The sequence below is a fragment of the Schistocerca nitens genome, chromosome 7 (assembly GCF_023898315.1).
Source record: "Schistocerca nitens isolate TAMUIC-IGC-003100 chromosome 7, iqSchNite1.1, whole genome shotgun sequence".
Lineage (NCBI taxonomy): Eukaryota > Metazoa > Arthropoda > Insecta > Orthoptera > Acrididae > Schistocerca > Schistocerca nitens.
Window position 1 is genome coordinate 271,076,042 of NC_064620.1, and position 20,275 is coordinate 271,096,316.

General features: G+C 44.6%; 1 pseudogene; it reads right to left on the reverse strand.

Moving 5' to 3' along the window:
* Nucleotides 1-16,463: 16,463 nt before the first annotated feature.
* On the reverse strand, nt 16,464-16,581 carry LOC126196869 (5S ribosomal RNA; annotated as a pseudogene).
* Between the last annotated feature and the right edge of the window lie 3,694 nt (nt 16,582-20,275).

The following is a 20,275-nucleotide window of genomic DNA, read 5'->3' on the forward strand; positions in this document are numbered from 1 at the left end:
AAAAAATTTTTTTTTTATTTTTAATCCCAGAAGTGAAGATGTTAAGTTACACTTACTGCACTACTGAATATGGCCACACAGTGACCGAAATATGGATCTGTACATCAGGAAAGAAATGGAACCCAGCGTAATTGCAATAGGGTATGTAAACGAACGACTGATGTGGATAGATTTGACAGTGTCTAGCAAGAAAACTAGGAATGTGTCAGTATATTCGCATTGTGAAGGACAGATAAAGATAAGATGGATAGTTTTTATGACGCACTCAGTGATGTAGTTGTTAGAGTAAAGGACAAGGACAGTGTTCTGCTCATGGGTGATTTTAATGCCAGGATTGGAAATCTAACAGAAGGGTATGAAAAGGTTATGGGTAAATTTGGAGAGGATATGGAGGCCAACAGGAACGGGAAACAATTCTTGGATTTCTGTGCCAGTATGGGCTTAGTAATCACAAACTCCTTTTTTAAACGTAAGAACATTCACCGGTATACTTGGGAAGGCAGGGGAACCAGATCTGTCATTGACTATATAATAACAGATCAGGAATTCAGGAAGGCTGTGAGGGACACACATGTATTCAGGGGATTCTTTGATGACACTGATCACTATTTAATCTGCAGTGAAATTGGTATTGTGAGGCCGAAAGTGCAGGAGGTCAGGTCCATATGTAGGACGATAAGAGTGGAGAAACTCCAGGATAAGGAAATCAGGCACAAGTACATAACAGTGATCTCAGAAAGGTACCAGTTAGTTGATTGTAGTCAATTACAGTCATTGGAAAAGGAATGGACAAGGTACAGGGACACAGTACTAGAAGTGGCTAAAGAATGTCTTGGAACAGTAGTGTGTAAAGGTAGGATGAAGCAAACAGCTTGGTGGAATGACACAGTCAAGGCAGCCTGTAAAAGGAAAAAGAAGGCGTATCAAAAATGGCTACATACTAGAACTCAGGTAGACAGAGAAAGTTATGTTGAAGAAAGAAACAAAGCCAAACAGATTATTGCAGCATCCAAGAAGAAATCGTGGGAATACTTTGGAAACAGGTTGGAGACTTTGGGTCAAGCTGCTGGAAAACCATTCTGGAGTGTAATTAGCAGTCTTCGAAAGGGAGGTAAGATGGAAATGACAAGTATTTTGGACAGGTCAGGAAAACTGCTGGTGAATCCTGTTGATGCCTTGGGCAGATGGAGGGAATATTTTGAAGAGTTGCTCAATGTAGGTGAAAATACGATCAGTAATGTTTCAGATTTCATTGTACATTGGGATAGGAATGGTGAGAGAAATTGGATTACATTTGAGGAAGTGGAGAAAATGGTCAATAGATTGCAGTGCAATAAAGCGGCTGGGGTGGATGAAATTAAGTCGGAACTCATCAAATACAGTGGAATGTCAGGTCTTAAATGGCTACACGGGATAACTGAAATGGCGTGGGAGTCGGGACAGGTTCCATCAGACTGGACGAAAGCAGTAATCACACCAATCTTTAAACATGGAAACAGAAAAGATTGTAACAACTACAGAGGTATCTCTTTAATTAGCTTTGTGGCTAAAATCTTCTAAGGTATTGTTGAAAGGAAAGTGCGAGTATTAGTTGAGAACAAATTGGATGAAAATCAGTGTGGGTTTAGGCCTCTTAGAGGTTGTCAGGACCAGATCTTTGGCTTACGGCAAATAATGGAGAAGTGTTACGAGTGAACAGGGGATTGTATCTGCGCTTTATAGATGTAGAAAAGGCATATGACCGGGTTCCTAGGAGGAAGTTATAGTCTGCTGTACGAGATTATGGTATAGGAGGCAAACTTTTGCAAGCAATTAAAGGTCTTTACATAGATAGTCAGGCAGCAGTTTGAGTTGATGGTAAATTGAGTTCATGGTTCAGAGTAGTTTCAGGGGTAAGACAAGGCTGCAACCTGTCTCTATGTTCATATTATTTATGGATCATATGTTGAAAACAATAGACTGGCTGGGTGGGATTAAGATATGTGAACACAAAATAAGCAGTCTCGCATATGCGGATGACTTAGTTGTGATGGCAGATTCGATTGAAAGTTTGCAAAGTAATATTTCAGAGCTAGATCAGAAATGTAAGGACTATGGTATGAAGTTTAGGATGTCCAAAACGAAAGTAATGTCAGTAGGAAAGAGATATAAACGGATTGAGTGCCAAATAGGAGGAACAAAGTTAGAACAGGTGGACGGTTTCAAGTACTTAGGATGCATATTCTCACAGGATGGCAACATAGTGAAAGAACTGGAAGCGAGTTGTAGCAAAGCCAATGCAGTGAGCGCTCAGCTACGATCTACTCTCTTCTGCAAGAAGTCAGTACCAAGACTAAGTTATCTGTGCACCGTTCAATCTTTCGACCAACTTTGTTGTATGGGAGCGAAAGCTGGGTGGATTCAGGTTACCTTATCAATAATGTTGAGGTTGCGGATATGAAAGTAGCTAGGATGATTGCAGGTACTAGTAGATGGGAACAATGGCAGGAGGGTGTCCACAATGAGGAAATCAAAGGAAAACTGGAAATGAACTCTATAGATGTAGCAGTCAGGTTGAACAGGATAAGATGGTGAAGTCGTGTTACACGCATGGGAGAAGCAAGGTTACCCAAGAGACTCATGGGTTCAGCAGTAAAGGGTCAGGAGGAGTTGGGGTAGACCAAGGAGAAGGTACCTGGATTCGGTTAAGAATGATTTTGAAAGTAATAGGCTTAACATCAGAAGAGGCACCAATGTTAGCAATGAATAGGGGATCATGGAGGAATTTTATAAGGGGGACTATGCTCCAGACTGAACGCTGAAAGGCATAATAAGTCTTAAATGATGATGATGATGATGAAGGTTGGCTATTGATTCTACTGTCGGGTGCATACACAAGCTCTGAGTGTGAGATATTATTGTCGCGAACGGTAGCGACGAACTATTGTTGAGGGTATTCGGGCGCACCCTGGCGTGGAGAGAAGCCACGCGTCAGGAGAGGCCGCAGCCTGCCCTGACCGTGCCAGCAGCGCCAAAGGAGATTTTGATGTTATTCGAGGATTTTTGGCAATTCGCCTTTTTGCTGTGCGTAGCTGTTGCTTGCATGCGCACTGGAATGATTTTGTCAGATTCGTGTATGCATACATTGAAAGTAACATTCGTATCTTTGTCGTGATCAAATACGTGATTATTGATTAAAGACATTGTGGAACAATTAAAGTGTTTGCTAATCAAACTGTCGAAGAAAAAGAAAGGCCTGAGTAAAGTTTTGCAGTGTCTGCATCGTTAATTTTCAGAATATAGTAAATTTAAAGTTTTCACTGGTTCCTTTCATTTTTTTACATCGCTTAAGGCTTATTAAGCAAACCCATCCTGATCATTCAGTTTAAAAAAAAAACTCAGTATTTCTTTTGAATTATTAAAGTATTTGCTGGATGCAGAAAATTCATGTAATTATGCAGTTTGAGGGGCAAGATGAGGTAATTTGTCTGTTGCATGCAAGAGCATTACGGTGTTAATTGTTAGTAGATGTTACAGAATAATTTTAACATAAAACTTTCACCGGGCTAGTAATATTAATAATTATTGATAACCGGGCGTGAGTCGTGCTTCGGTAGCTCAGATGGTAGAGCACTTGCCCGCGAAAGGCAAAGGTCCCGATTTCGAGTCTCGGTCGGGCACACAGTTTTAATCTGCCAGGAAGTTTCATATCAGCGCACACTCCGCTGCAGAGTGAAAATCTCATTTTGGTAACATCCCCCAGGCTGTGGCTAAGCCATGTCTCCGCAGTATCCTTTCTTTCAGGAAGGCTAGTTCTGCAAGGTTCGCAGGAGAGCTTCTGTAAAATTTGGAAGGTAGGAGACGAGATACTGGCAGAGGTAAAGCTGTGAGTACCGGGCGTGAGTCGTGCTTGGGTAGCTCAGATGGTAGAGCACTTGCCCGCGAAACGCAAAGTTCCCGAGTTCGAGTCTCGGTCGGGCACACAGTTTTAATCTCCCAGGAAGTTTCACATCAGCGCACACTCCGCTGCAGAGATTCTGGGAACAAAATTTTCATCCATTAATTTAATCTGAGTTAGTTGGAGTGATGTCTCCTAGGGCACGACTAATTTTTCGTCCAGTCCGCTTGTCATTCAGGGTGGAATAACTGATTTCGAAAGAAGAAAGAACACGAGGCAGCAGAGACCACCAAACGGGAAAATCCCTGAGTAGAAGAAGGAACTGAAAAGGTAAGTCGTGTTTTATCTGGCCTCTCGGGAAAACCGCAGAGCGGACGGGTTGCCTCTAGTTGCCGGCACACACGTGTGACCGCGGACGCGGCCGTTGCCGCCGCGCCACGACCTGCAGCTCGTAATTGTGTCCTGTTTGCAACGGCGCGCGTCTAGACTCTTGCAGCAACCGCCGCTAAAAACGTGTCTAGACGTTGTTTACCGCGTCGCCGAATCACATCGACGGCTCGCGAATATCTCTAGCGCACTAAATTCGTAGGTCTAGCACTAGTTGGGCAACCATACGGCGGAAAGTGATGTCATCGGTTTCTAGCTCTGACGTACCCTGTCTAGACAGGCAAATGGCGTGTGTTCCTAAGCGCTAGCCTCGTGCCAACACTAGAGCTCTACGTTTTGACTCCAGGCCCTTGCGTTCTAATACGGCGCTCTATAGTATTTCTGTAGATTCACTTCTTCCACTCCCCATTTAAAACTGAGCCTTCTAACGTCCACGTAGAATAACCAAGATCGTTCATTTTCGTCTTTTGTACCTTCCTTTATAGCTTTCGAATCTACATCTACATCTACATTTATACTCCGCAAGGCACCCAACGTTGTGTGGCGGAGAGCAGTTTACGTGCAACTGTGATTACCTACCATTCCTGTTCCAGTCGCGTATGGTTCGCGGGAATAACGACTGCCGGAAAGCCCCCGTGCGCGCTCGAATCTCTCTAATTTTACATTCGTGATCTCCTCGGGAGGTATAAGTAGGGGGAAGCAATATATTCGATACCTCATCCAGAAACGCACCCTCTCGAAACCTGGACAGCAAGCTACACCGTGATGCAGAGCGCTGTCTTGCAGAGTCTGCCACTTGAGTTTGCTAAACATCTCCGTAACGCTATCACGCTTACCAAATAACCCTGTGACGAAACGCGCCGCTCTTCTTTGGATCTCTATCTCCTGTGTCAACCCGATCTGGTACGGATCCCACACTGATGAGCAATACTGAAGTATAGGTCGGACGAGTGTTTGTAAGCCACCTCCTTTGTTGATGGACTACATTTTCTAAGGACTCTCCCAATGAATCTCAACCTGACACCCGCCTTACCAACAATGAATTTTATGTGATCATTCCACTTCAAATCGTTCCGTACGCATACTCGCAGATATTTTAAAGAAGTAACTGCTACCAGTGTTTGTATCATATATTCATACAATAAAGGATCCTTCTTTCTATGTATTCGCAATACATTACATTTGCCTATGTTAAGGGTCAGTTGCCACTCCCTGCACCAAGTGTCTATTCGCTGCAGATCTTCCTGCATTTCGCTGCAATTTTCTAATGCTGCAACTTCTCTGTATACTACAGCATCATCCGCGAAAAGGCCGCATGGAACTTCCGACACTATCTACTAGGTCATTTATATGTATTGTGAAAAGCAATGGTCCCGTAACACTCCCCTGTGGCACGCCAGCGGTTACTTTAACGTCTATACACGTCTCTCCATTGAGAACAACATGCTGTGTTCTCTTTGCTAAAAACTCTTCAATCCAACCACACAGCTGGTCTGATATTCCGTAGGCTCTTACTTTGTTTATCAGTGCGGAACTGTATCGAACGCCTTCCGGAAGTCAAGGAAAATGGCATCTACCTGGGAGCCTGTATCTAATATTTTCTGGGTCTCATGAACAAATAAAGCGAGTTGGGTCTCACACGAGCGCTCTTTCCGGAATCCATGTTGATTCCTACAGAGTAGATTCTGGGTTTTCAGAAATTACATGACAAGCGAGCAAAAAACATGTTCTAAAATTCTTCAACAAATCGATGTCAGAGATATAGGCCTATAGTTTTGCGCATCTGCTCGACGACCCTTCTTGAAGACTGGGACTACCTGTGCTCTTTTCCAATCATTTGGAACCTTCCGTTCCTCTAGAGAATACGTCTCCCCTTTTCAAATATTCCTGGCGTACTGTCGGTTGGAGAAGCGACCATCATAACCAGAAAAAATATTTGTTTTAGTGTACAGTCGCACTTTTGTATTGTCAAATGACTGCCTGTTTCGGTACCATCATCAATCGAAAGTAGTACAGTGCACAAAACGCTCTACCCACAAGGTGGATTCAAAAGGACGTTAACAACAAGGTCGGGTGGACTCCCACCCGGGTAATTCGTAGCACGGAGCAGGTGACCCCACCAATACTGTGACCGTGACAGGCTAGGATACACTAGTTGCGGATAACACCTGAGCTACATCGCGCATGCGCACTCAGGCAGATAGGATGCGCGGGAGGCTTTCCACCCCACCTTGTGGGCATAGGGTTAAGATACTCTTCAGGAAATAAAATATTTTTTATTGATGTCTTCCTCACCTTTTATAAATTTTATAAACAACAATATGTAACACTTAATCTGCTGCTGAATTTATTCTTTTCGTCTGTACTTGACGCTACACACATCTACCTCGGCATATCTAAACATTGTTTTTAAATACCATATTTGAGAAATTGTGCTTTTGCTATATGTATGTAACTCTTCCTGACAAAAAAAATCTACTCTGGATAATGAACTTTGACCGAAACCGGTCGCACGATAAAAAATAAACTGAGCAGCAACTTAAGGTGTTCCACGATGTCATTTCTTTACGAAATATTTCGATCGAATTTGAATAAAATCATTTTCGGGAGTTTTCGCGTCATTATAAAACAATGAGTTGCGACATAGTTACAGTAGAGACATATTTACAAGTAGAGATCCAGGAAAGCCGGCCGGTGTGGCCGTGCGGTTAAAGGCGCTTCAGTCTGGAACCGCGTGACCGCTACGGTCGCAGGTTCGAATCCTGCCTCGGGCATGGATGTGTGTGATGTCCTTAGGTTAGTTAGGTTTAATTAGTTCTAAGTTCTAGGCGACTGATGACCTCAGAAGTTAAGTCGCATAGTGCTCAGAGCCATTTGAACCATTTTTGATCCAGGAAATATTTGTTGCGTTATAATTCCAGTCATGGATCTCAACTGTTTATCAGTATGGTTATTAAATTCAGTTAATAATTAGCCTCTTCAGAACTTAGTAGAATACCAAAACAAATAAATTTCGCTAAGGAATATATGGTCTCGGAAGTTAACTTGTAATCTTACGGGACACTTTGTTGTGTTGCTGACCTAACCTGTTGTGTCGTCGTCGCTGACTGGGAACGTGTACCGACATTCAAATTCCACCAATCGCATGTCTGGGCACATGTGGATCCACAAGGTATTCGATCTTGTGCTCACCAGTAGTGATTCGTTATTAATGCGTGGGCCGGCCTTCTCTGTGATAGGTTGACCATACCATAAATTCTTCCATACTGCCTCAACGGGCGCAGATATCACATAATCGTGGAACACGTACTGCCAGAACTGCTGGAGGATGTGCCTGTGAATGTTAGGCAATGGGTGTACTTCCAATACTGCTGTGAGGAATCATCTGAGAGCCAACTTCGGGAATCAATTGATTGGTCATCCAAGCAACCTAGGTCACCTGGTCTCACGTGTCTGGAGTTGTTCACTTGGGAACATATGAAACAGCTGGCGTATGAAACCTTTGTGGAAACAGAAGACGTTCTCGTCGCTAGAACTGCCAGCGCTGCTGGTACCATTATGGACATGCCAGGACTTTTCGAACGGACACGACAATCAATCGTCCTACAATGTACTTACAAGCCAAGCTAATGGTTGCATATTCGAGCAATTCCTGTGAATGGCTTTGCTGTAATTAGCATGCTAAACTACTTTCTGTGTAAATCGTCTCGAGCATCAGAAACTGCCGTCAGGGACCATACGTACCACAACTAAATATATTTATTGTGATGTTCTCTACTTCCTGTATTAATTTGAACGAGCAGTCTCGGAACACGCTGTATTGATGTCGCCACGTAAGCTTCGTTACGAAGTCAAAAAATTTCAATTTAATAAGCACCACAGCGACATAGATATTGACACTTTAAGGCGGTCCTCCCTGTTGCATTCTGGTAATGTATACCGTCCTATTTCGATTGCCTGATGGCTAACAACATCCGATAACACCTTTGGACAGTTCGAAATAAAGATTGCTAGAGTGGTGGCTGTACGGTAAGCTATTGCCTGCGGTACTCTGGTACTCGTAGATGAGTGGTAGGCAATTGTGAATAGGCAGCTCGTACCTAGAGGTACGGCCTTCCTGCAGCGACAAGTTGATGTCGTGGCCTCTTGTTTATACTGTTGAACCCGGCTCACCTGGAGCTGCTGGCTGGCGAACACTCGTGGACCCATACGTTGGGATCGATGGTATCCGGGCCGTCGGTAACTTGTAGCCATCCTCCCTGTTAGAGCGACAGGCCCTCTTATTATTCGCTGCTGCATCCACGGCTGCTAAGCAGGCGCACGAGGAGTCAGGAGATAGCGATATGCACATAAGCAGATGGCGGTAGTATCGCGTGCGCAAGGTATAAAAAGGGAGTGCACTGGCGGAGCTCTCGTTTGTATTCAGGTGATTCATTTGAAAAGGTTTCTGACATGTTTATGGCCACATGACCCGAATTAACAGACTTTGAATGCGAAATAGTAGTTGGAGCAAGACGCATGGTACATTCCATTTCGGTGGTCGTTAAGGAATTCAGTATTCTGTGATCCACAGAGCCACGAGCGTTCCGAGAATACTTCATTTCATGCATTACCTCTCACTACGGACAAAGCAGTGACCGACGCCTTCATTTAACAACCAAGAACAGCGGCGTTTGGGAAGAGTTGCCAGTGCTAACAGACCAGCAACACTGTTTCACATTGCCACAGAAATCAAAACGGTTCAAATGGCTCTAAGCACTATGAGACTTAACATCTGAGGTCATCAGTCCCCTAGACTTAGAACTACTTTAACCAAACTAACCTAAGGACATCACACACGTCCATGCCCGTTGCAGGATTCGAACCTGCGACCATAGCAGCAGCGCGGTTCCGGACTGAAGCGCCTATCACCGCTCGGCAACAGCGGCCGGCTCCGCAGAAATCAATGTGGAACGTACGACGAACATATTCGTTTGACAGTGTGGCGACATTTGGCGGTAATGGGCTGTGGCAGCTAATGACCAACGCAAGTGAATTTGCTAACAGTACGACAGCGCTTGTAGTGCGCCTTTCCTCGGCTCGTGCCGTATCATTTGGACCCTACACGACTACATAACCGTGGCCTAGTCAGATGAGTCCCGATTTCAGTTGGTAAGAGCTGATGGTACGCTTCGAGTGTGGCGCAGACCCCAGGAGCCGTCGACCCAAGTTGTCAACAAGGCACTGTGAAAGTTGCTGGTGGCTCTCTAATGGCGTGGGCTATGTTTACATGCAACGGACTGGGACAACTGGTCCAACTGAACCGATCATTGTTCGGCTACTCGGATACCATTTACAGCCAAACAACGATGGAATGTTTATGGATGACGCTGCGCCATGCCACCAGGCGACAATCGTTCGCGACTGGTTGAAGAACGTTCTGGACTATTCGAGCGAATGATTTGGCCACCTAAATCACCTGACGTGAATCCAATAGTACATTTATGGAACAATCGAGACGTTTCAGTTGTTTCAATGGTTTATAATGAAGCGGTCTATTGCCTACACCGATTTCATTCAAATTGGCACTGGCCCTTGAAGTCAACGGACTTCAAACTTTATAAATTTGTTTTCCAATATATCGGGCTGTTATAATTAAACATTCTCTATTTAACATGGTATAATACAGAAACTATTTACCGTAAGAGTACCAAACTTAGTAGCATTAATGTCAAGGACATGGGGAAGAGAAGTAATGCGGAATCAATCCAATTGAAATACTTTTAATGTGCTGCTAAGGTACATATACCATTACATTGCTGCTATAAAACGGGCTCGGTATGGTGCCTATCAGTGTCCACCAGAGTCTGAAACCGCAGGATTGCATTCTGCACCGCAGATCGAAGCATGTCCGTAGGTATGCTGGCTACCTGTCATGGTATGCTGCAAATGTGTGAATGTTCCCCTGGCAAACCCTGTCCTTCAGGTGGCCCCACAACCATAAATCACAGGGAGGGAGAGCAGGTGATCGTGCCGGCCAAGCATTTCCAAAGCATTGGCTGATAATTCGACCATTTCCAAATGTGTTTCGGAGAAGCAGGCGATGTGAAGTGGAGCCCCATCTTGCATCATAACTGTTGAGTTCAGTGCATCTTTCTCCTGCAGGGTGGGTATGACATGCTGGCGAAGCGCATCGCAGTAACGCTGGGCAGTCACACTGCACGTCTTTGGTACTTGAGCGCCAACCTGTTCAAAAAGGAATGGGCCAATGATGAACGTAGCCGTGAAGCCACACAATGCGGTGACACGACCACCATACAGAGGAACTTCATGCGCAGTCACTCGAGGTGAAGATCTCCACACTCGGCAATACTGTGTGTTCACCTCACCCATCAGAGCAAAATGAGCTTCGTCTGTTCATAGGATGATCCAGTACCATTCAATCCTTACAAAAAATTGGAGAGCGAAGTCAACACGTCGTTGTGCGTCCTGTGGTGCGAGCTGCTGTACGATATGGATCATGCACGAATACCATTTGAGACCGTTTCGAGCCGGCCGCGGTGGTCTCGCGGTTCTAGGTGCGCAGTCCGGAACCGTGTGACTGCTACGGTCGCAGGTTCGAATCCTGCATCGGGCATGGATGTATGTGATGTCCTTAGGTTAGTTAGGTTTAAGTGGTTCTAAGTTCTAGGGGACTAATGACCACAGCAGTTGAGTCCCATAGTGCTCAGAGCCATTTGAACCATTTTTGAGACCGTTTCGAAGCACCTTCCTTACAGTGGACCATGGGATTTTTACTGTCGTGGAACAATACGCGCACTGCCTGGCGATCGCGAATTGCGCGCACCATTGTCTGCCATAGCAACAGCGATTTCATCAATCACCTGTGGTGCAACCGGTCGTCGGCCTCTTCCCGGAGCGACACTCAGTTCTCCAGTTGATTCGAACTTATTCATCTTGTTCCGCACAGAAAATGGATCAAGGGCATCCTTCTGTAATGCTTTCAGCCGGCGGTATTCTCGAAATCAAGGTGTAGCATTACTGTTGTTTTGATAATAGAGCTACACCAATAATGTCCTGTTCCTTTAGTCCATGCTCATGCTGACACGTCAACAAGTGCATTGCGACTGGTCAAGTGTGTGAGACTATGAATCACGATGACTCATCACGCCACCTGGCCGTAGTTGGGACTGTGATGCAAGGAAATCATGCACCCCATACTCTCGATATAAATGCTACCAACTTTGCTACTGGTATGATAATTAGTTTGCGTGTTATACCGCGCCAAATAGGGAAAGTTTAATTATAATCACCCGGTAAAAAGTATCCAAGAAAAGTGCAACCTTAAAATATAGGCAGGATGTTACCCCTTGCTGTCAGAGGTACTATAGTTAAGCGCTGGGCTATTTTTGATGATAGTATTGCCTAATGATGGAACTAAAACTGTAGTCATATAAAAAAATTAAAGCACCACTGCAAAATAAAGCAATTTTTCTCTTCTTTTCCCTTTTCTTTGTTTCCCAATTCGTCTGTGCTCTGTCCTCCGTTTTTGTCTTCCAGTGTAAATTTTATATGATTTCTGGAAGATATGTCTCCCGTTAGTTCGTCCATTACTTGAATTTGTTTACTGTCTTTTTTATTCTTTTGCTACTAATGAAAAGTGTTTAAATCAGCAGTGTCCTGTGGTATCAATGTTCTTCTCTTTCTTATACAGTTTCTCGTTTCTATTGTCTAAGGTCGTCTTTGTCACCTCTCACTGGCGCCAAATTTTTTCTTTATGTTTTCTTTTCTTCTATGATTTCTTTTTCCTATTAACATCGTGAAGAATATAAACTTTGCGGGAGAATTTGACAGCTGTATCGCATTGTTTTCTTCTTACTGGTGACTCGGAAATTTATCATAACACATTGTGTATTGTGTATTGAACTGAGGACCTAGAAACGCCGGAGAGGCTTCGTACCCGCCGTAACCGTCAATGGTTTACAACCCGACAACAGGCCACAGCAGTCCACTCACTCCACCGCCGCCCCACTCGGGTTATTGTGCGGTTCGGCCCCCAGTGGACCCCTCCCACCCCCAGGAACGTCTCATACCAGACGAATGTAACCTCAAATTTTTGCGTGGTAGAGTAATTATGGTGTACGCGTACGTGGAGACAGTGTTCGCGCAGTAATCGCCGACATAATGTAACTGAGGCGGAATAAGGGGAACCAGCCCGCATTCACCGAGGCAGACGGGAAACCGCCTTACAAACCATCCACAGGCTGGCCGGCACACCGGACCTCGACACTAATCCGCCGGGCGGATTCGTGCTGGGGACCGGCACGCCTTCCCGCTCGGGAAGCAGCGCTTCAGACCGCGCGGCTAGCCGTGCGGGCTTATCATAACACATTACTGCAATCTTTCTTTAGAGACAGGTAATTTCGTGAGGGAGAACAACGGGATTCCACTACATTTATAGATTCATTTAATTCCAAGTGAATAAAACCGGCGTTGTTGGAAATTCTTATTGCCAATCAAAGTAGCCGAAAGTACAAATACAGACTGATTTAACTTTTATTCGTACTCACTCGGACACTGATACGTGTAGTGGTAACGATGATCCTACTGCGTAACACTCCTGCCGTGTACCCCAGTCTAAATTTTCGAACTACGAACGCAACGACAACGACCTTCAGCCGAGTTCAGAAGTCTGTTTCTGCAAGCCACGCGGGAGTACCCGTGTTATTAACTTCTGGCAATAACGGAGGTATTTACGCTCGTGGACATCGTTTTAGTGCGTTGTTACTAGCACATAAAATGAAAGTAACAACTGACCCATAAAATAATAAGTATTTTTAATAAGCACTTGACATTTTAGATAATTACGATATTTACTTCGAGGTTTAGGAAAGTTGTGACATTTCGTCACCTATGAGTTCCGCCTTGCGACTTTCTCATACTTTCCCGTCTCGGTGTAACACTGCAGTCAACTACCCTGAGTGGAACATCTTAGAGGTGTAGTCGAACGTGCAAAGCTTTGGATAAAGCCTCCAATCTGCTGTTAAGTGGTGCATGATACTCTACATATATACTCTGCAAACCATCGTGAAGTGCATGGCAGAACCTACGTTCCAGTGTACCATTTGTTAGGGTTTTTTCCCGTCCCTTTCACCTATGTAGCGCAGGAAGAATGATTGTTTTGAAGCTGCTGTGCGTGCTGTAATTATTCTAATCTTATCCTCACGATCCCTATGTGAGCAATACATAGGAGGCTGTAGTATATTCCTAGAGTTCATGTAAAGCCGGTTTTTCAAACAATGTTAATAAACTTCGTCGGAATAGTTTACGTGTTTCTTCAAGAGTATGCCAGTTCAGTTCCTTCAGTATCTCTGTGACTCTCTGCCACGTATCACATAAACCTGTGACCATTCGTGCTACCTTTCTCTTTATACATTCAGTATCCCCTGTTAGTCCTATTTGGTACGGGTCCCACACAACTGAGCAGTTTTCTAGAACCGGTTGCAGTGAATTGTAAGCAATCTCCTTTGTTGACTGATTGCACTTCCCTAGTATTCTACCAATATACCTAAGTCTACCGTCTGCCTTACCCACAACTGAACCTATGTGATCATTCCATTTCAGTCCCTACAAAGTGGTACACCCACGTACTTTTCTGAGTTGAACGAGTCCGACAGTGATTTATTGATATTATAGTCCTGAAGCACATAATTTTACATTTCTGAACATTTAAAATTAGTGTCAATCTTCGCACCAGTTTGAAGTGTGATCAAGATCTGGCTGAATATTTGTGCAGCTTCTTTCAGACAGTATTTCATTGTAGATAAATGCATCATCTGAGGTTACTATTAATATTGTCTGCAAGGCCATTAATATGGAACATGAACAGCATGGATCCCAACACACTTCCATGGGGCACACCAGAAGTTACTTCTACATCTGACGATGATTCTCCATTCAAGAGCCGCGCGGTGTAGCCGCGTGGTCCTAGGCGTCTTGTACGGTCCGAGCGGCTCCTCCCGTCGGAGGTGCGAGTCTTCCCTCGGCCATGTGTGTGTGTGTGTGTGTGTGTGTGTGTGTGTGTGTGTGTGTGTGTGTGTGTGTGTCGTCCTTAGCGTAAGTTAGTTTAAGTTACATTAAGTAGTGTGTAAGCTTAGTGACCGATGACCTCAACAGTTTGGTCCCATAAGACCTTACCACAAATTTCCAAATTTTTTTCCATCGAAGACAACACGCTGCGTTCTGCTTACCAAAAGTCTTCAATCCAGTCACAAATTTCCCTTGATAGCCCATATGATCGTACTTTTGACACTAAGCGTCAAATGTTTTCAGAAATCAAGAAATACTGCATCTGCTGGCCTGTCTTGATCTAAACTTTCCAGTATGTCATGTGAAAAAAATGTGGGTTGGGTTTCACGCCATCGATGTTTCCGCAATCCGTACTGATTGGAAAGGAGGCGGTTATTCTGTTCAATGCACTTCATTATGTTTGAGCTCAGAATATGTTCTAAGATACTGCAGCAAATCGAGGTCAAGGACGTTGGACGGTAGTTTTTTGGATCACTTGTAGACGGGTGTGACCTGTGCTCTTTTCCACGATCTGGGTATAATTAAAAGGGTTAACTCAGACGCAAATTAAGTATGAGAGGGATTCAAACGGGACCTGGAGCTTCGTTCAATTTTAACTATTTCAGCTATTTCTCAACACCACTGACACTAAAATTTATTTCATTCATCTTTTCAATGGTTCTAGCATTAAATTGGGGCAGTTCTCGTGGGTTTTTCTTTGTAAAGGAAAATTCGATATTGGAGTTAAGATGTGACACACGTCCGCACTATTTCACGATTTAGACTAGACACAGACAGTTGGGGTACGCTGATTGCGTCCTGGGAGGTACGGGGTGGTGGCAGGAAGGGCATCGGCCACCCCTAACACTAACATTGCCAAATCCGTTGTAACCACGCCGACCCTGCGATCGCTGCGGGACTATGGCGTAAGCGAAATAAGAAAAAGAAGAAGAAGATTTGATATTGGAGTTAAGAATTTCAGCTTTTCCTTCGCTACCTCGGTTTTAGTTCCTGTCTCTTCTCTAGGGACTGGGCACTAACTTTCGACCAGAATTTGTTTGGGTTTTGCGAAATATCATTTGACAATATTGCGCTACGGTAGTCATTGAAAGCATGACGCATTGCTCTCTTGACAGCCAAACGCATTTCACTCAGCGTCTACCTACAGCCCTACTCTTTGTTTTACACCTATTATGCAGTAATCTCTGTTTCTTCATAAGTTTCTTTACAGTGACTGTATACGATGGAGTCCCTCTCATTATGAACTGTTCTACTGGGTTGTGACATCTATCCAGTCCATGGTCAACCATTCTTTGCAACTTGAGTCGTAGTTCCTCTAAATGCTCCTCACCTGTGCTGAAAGTTTTAAGTTCGTCGTTGAGATATGACGCTACTGATATTTTATCTAGTTTACTGAACCCATATAGATTTCTGCCTGTTTTAGTTGTACCTTGTACTTTGGTAATCATTGTTGTCATAACCGTGTTATGCTTTCTGACACCATTTTCGATATGGACATCCTCAAAGAGGTCAGGTCTACTTATTGCCATTAGACTTAATATATTTTCATCATGAGTGGGGTTCCCAACTATCTGGTCGAGTTAGTTTTCAGAGAAGGCATTTAGTAATGCTTCACAGGATGTCTTCAAGCCCACCACTAACAAAATTGTAGTTCTCCCTATTAATTGTTGGATGATTAAAGTCTCCACCAATGATTACAGTATGATTCGGAAACTTACACACAAGTGGAGGTATTCTCTAACGTTTTCAGTTACAACAAGAGATGAGTCTGGCGGGCGATAAAAGAATCCAATTATCATTTTATATTGAGTCTTGCCCAAAGAACCTCACATGCAGCTCCAGTTTCTATCTCGGTGGATTCGAGTTTCTTGTCTACTGGACAAATACACCAACTCCATTTCCCACGTGCCTATCCTTTCGATGTAACTACGAACAGACATTGGAAGGCCCAACGGAACCGATCGGCCACCGTGTCATCCTCAGCCCACAGGCGCCACTGGATGCGGATATGGAGGGGCATGTGGTCAGCACACTGCTGTCCCGGTCGTATGTCAGTTTACGAAACCAGAGCCGCTACTTCTCAATCAAGCAGCTCCTCAGTTTGCTTCACAAGAGCTGAGTGCATCCCGCTTGCCAACAGCGCTCGGCAGACCGGATGTTCACCCATCCAAGTGCTAGCCCAGCCCGACAGCGCTTAACTTCGGTGATCTGAGGGGAACCGGTGTTACCACTGCGGCAAGGCCGTTGGGCATCCTTTCGATGTACACTTAAATTTTCCCCAAATATCTCACTGCTGTCAATTTCAGTTTCCAACCATCTTTCTTCACCTAGTATTATGTGAAATTTACTGCAGTTCAGGAGCGTTTCAAACTTCGACACTTCCTCGCGAATGTTTTGGCGTTAACCATTAAGATTTTCATTCTCTCACCTGTGCTCGGAATTTCTTTCGGTCTTACACTGATTCTTCTCGGTTTCCTACAGCTATCGTTATCTAGATTGGATGGAGAGTCGCTTAATCTAAAAACCATTGTGTGCACCCCACACACAGTGGGCTACCTGAGGAGTAACCTGACCAACTCAGGGGGACCGTACACTTCACAACCCTATGGCGCGAGTCCAAGGAGTCGCAGCATAGCTTGACACAGAAGCTTCGAAGTCTCTGGTTCAGTCCTTCCACTCGACTCAGAACCAAAGGGCCACCATCAGTTCTGGCTACATGCTGCAAATTGTGAGTTTCATTGAAACTCTATGCACAAGGTTGGTCTTCTCGACCCTCTCTGCCAGTCGTTGGAATGACCCACGTACGACCTCGGATCCCAAACGACAAGCATCATTTGTTGCAACATGCGCCTCAGTCTGCAGTTGGTTGCATCCTGTTCCCTCAATGGCTGCTAGGATAGCCTCTTCAAATTGTTGAATGAGGCCCCCAGGCGTACAGACTGAGTTCACCTGGTGTCCTTTCCTGTTCCTTGCTGCTATTTCACTATTTTTCATACGTTTCAACTACCGATGATTAACAGAGCCGTACACATTCAAAAACAGATTTCCCCAAAACAGGTGAAGTGAGTCCCAATGGCCCAGTTTTAGTTTCAGTGAAAGACAGCACCTCAGACTTGTTGGCTAGAGAGTCGGTAAAACACACTCAGACCTCCCTGGTCCTCAGCCACCCTGTACAAGACACCCAGATCCACCACTGACACGGCACTCGCAGTCAAGTGGACAGATCCTGTACTTTCTGCACGGGAAGCGGAATCCACAGGAGAGGATAGTACCTGAGGTACCTCTGGTACTGGTATGACAGTTACACAACTCTCGAGAGCTCTTCCGATACACTGAATTGCAACATCTGCCAATCATTCCACAGTAGTCAGGAAGATTTCCAGCTGCTTACAAACTTCAACCAACCTATCCCGTGTTTGAAAACAGAGTTCACAGTGGGGCTGCATGATAATAAGACGATTTATCGAAATATGCTTCCTCGTGTCATCGAAATAAAATGCACCAGATTTTTAAAATGGACAGAATGCACTCTTCTAGGACATGGTTGATGTTTTGGTCATCAACTACAATGCTGATCCGATTCAGCTCTCCAGTTTTGTCACTTGCCAGTCATAACCTGCCCACCTGGTATTTGCTATTGAAAGTTGTTTCCGAATTGTATACTGTCATATTTGTTTGGCAACGGATTTCGGATTTTAAATTTCACAACACTGTTGTGCATGTTTACTTCCAAGATACAGGTGTTACAGTAATAAAGTTTTTGGCCGTGTACCTAAAGCCCGCCTCTGTAACTGCGTGGTCAGAATAGATGGTTTTCATGCACTATGGGACTTAACATCTGAGGTCATCAGTCCCCTAGAACTTAAACCTAACTAACCTAAGGAGACCACACACATCCATGCCCGAGGCAGGATTCGAACCTGCGACCGTAGCGGTTGCTCGGTTCCAGACTGAAGCGCCTAGAACCACTCGGACACACCGGCCGGCGACACAGGTTCAACTCCCGGTTCAGCCAGGTATTATGCTTGAAGGCAGGACCTGAACGAGCTCTACACAGCCTCTTGATGTCAACTGAAGATCTACATGAATGTCAAGTATCGGCTCCAAGTCTGCAAAGTTGTCAACGGTCGCGAGAGTGATGTGTTTACCCCATGGACCTCCATACGGCACAGACAAGCGACCGGTGTCTTGTTTTAGCTTAAGCTTAAAAACACGATCCTGTTGGAATTCTAGTCTTGTTATTTGTTACTATGGGAATTTGTGGTCAGGTCTTATGGAACCAAACTGCTGAGGTCATCGGTCCCTAAGCTTACACACTATTTAATCAAACTTACGCTAAGGACAAAACACACATCCGTGCCCGAGGGAGGACTCGAATCTCCGACAGGGGGAACCGCGCGGACCGAGACATAACACTTTAGACCACGCGGCTATCCCGCGCGGCTTTGTCATTATGAATAAAAAGAAAATATGAAAAAAGGTCCTTGAAATGAGGGTCCGACGGGGGGAGCCGCGCGGACCGAGACAAGACATCTTAGACCACGCGGCTATCCCGCGCGGCTTAGTCATTATGAATAAAAAGAAAATATGAAAAATGGTCCTTGAAATGAGAAACAGTGAAACCGTTTGAAATGAAACAGTGAATTTTATTATGCTCTACGTTAGGATAAAATTTCCCTATCATGTCTAAAGTTCGTTCACACCATGGCACCATTCACACGCTTTCACATTTCTACTTGAGTTGGCCATTCCTTTCCAATTTGATACGGTCGCAGTCGAAGTACAGAATTTTCTCTCAGCAAATACGAAACTAATAAAAAGCACAAATATTGCACTTCGTTGCCCAACTACACACAGTGCTCTTGCTCCCTACTCGATCGGTAAGCTTACTCAGGCTCGAAGAACTCATTCCCGCGCGCCAAATTGGTAGGAGCCAAAAACATACCCAGCGCGGATGATGGGGCATCACCGCGTCATCTGTGCTGCTCCTGCCTGACACAGATAAGAAATGATAGACTCGATGCGTAAAGTAGACAGTCGATGTCTCAAGTCTAGACAGTCTTTTCTTTGGCTTGCACCCCTGGTCTAGGAGTGGTGTCTTTTATTAGCAGTCCAATTATCCTGCTCCTGGCTTAGAACCTCATCAATACTTAAATTTTTATTTAAAATCATCAGCAATGACGCCCGGCGACTGCCGGCATGTCACTCTCGTTCTGCTGACGGCCTTGTCAAAGATGGCGGAGGAGCGGACAGAGGTTCAGGGCACTCTCTTGCCCTTGCGAAGGGAAACTGCCACTAAAAGCGACATGAGGACGAAATGGAAATCACCGTATTAAAGACACATAAAATATGTATCCACATGGCATGTGGCGTGCAACTGAATAAGTGTTCTGATTACCTCTCCGTTGACAAAAGATTCCGGACTAGCCCCCCTTCCGATCTCCAAGAGGGGGCTGCCAAGGGGGAGGTGACCATGAGAAAAAGACTGAAAAAAAAATCAGAGAAAGAGTAACATTCTATGAGCTCTGAGTGTGGAATGTCGGAAGTTTGAAACTGACAGCGAAGCTAGGAAACCTAAAACGGTAAATGCTAAGTCTCGCTATAGATATAGTGGACGTCAGTGCAGTGAAATGAGACGAAGACTTTCTTGTCAGACGAGTATAGGGTAATATCAACAGAGAACGATGTAATGGGAATATCATTCGTTATGAATAGGAAGCTAGGGCAGAGTGTAAGTTACCGTGAACAGTTCAGTGATAGGGTTCTACCCATGAGAATCGACAGCAAACCAACTCCGACAACAATAGTTCAGACATACTGGTACATGCTGAGGTCGCAAGCAAAATACGAAGAGATAAAGTATATGAAGATACTGAACCGATACGGGATACGGGAAGATTCCAGTTAGATTACATCGTAGTCAGTCAGAGATTACGAAATCAG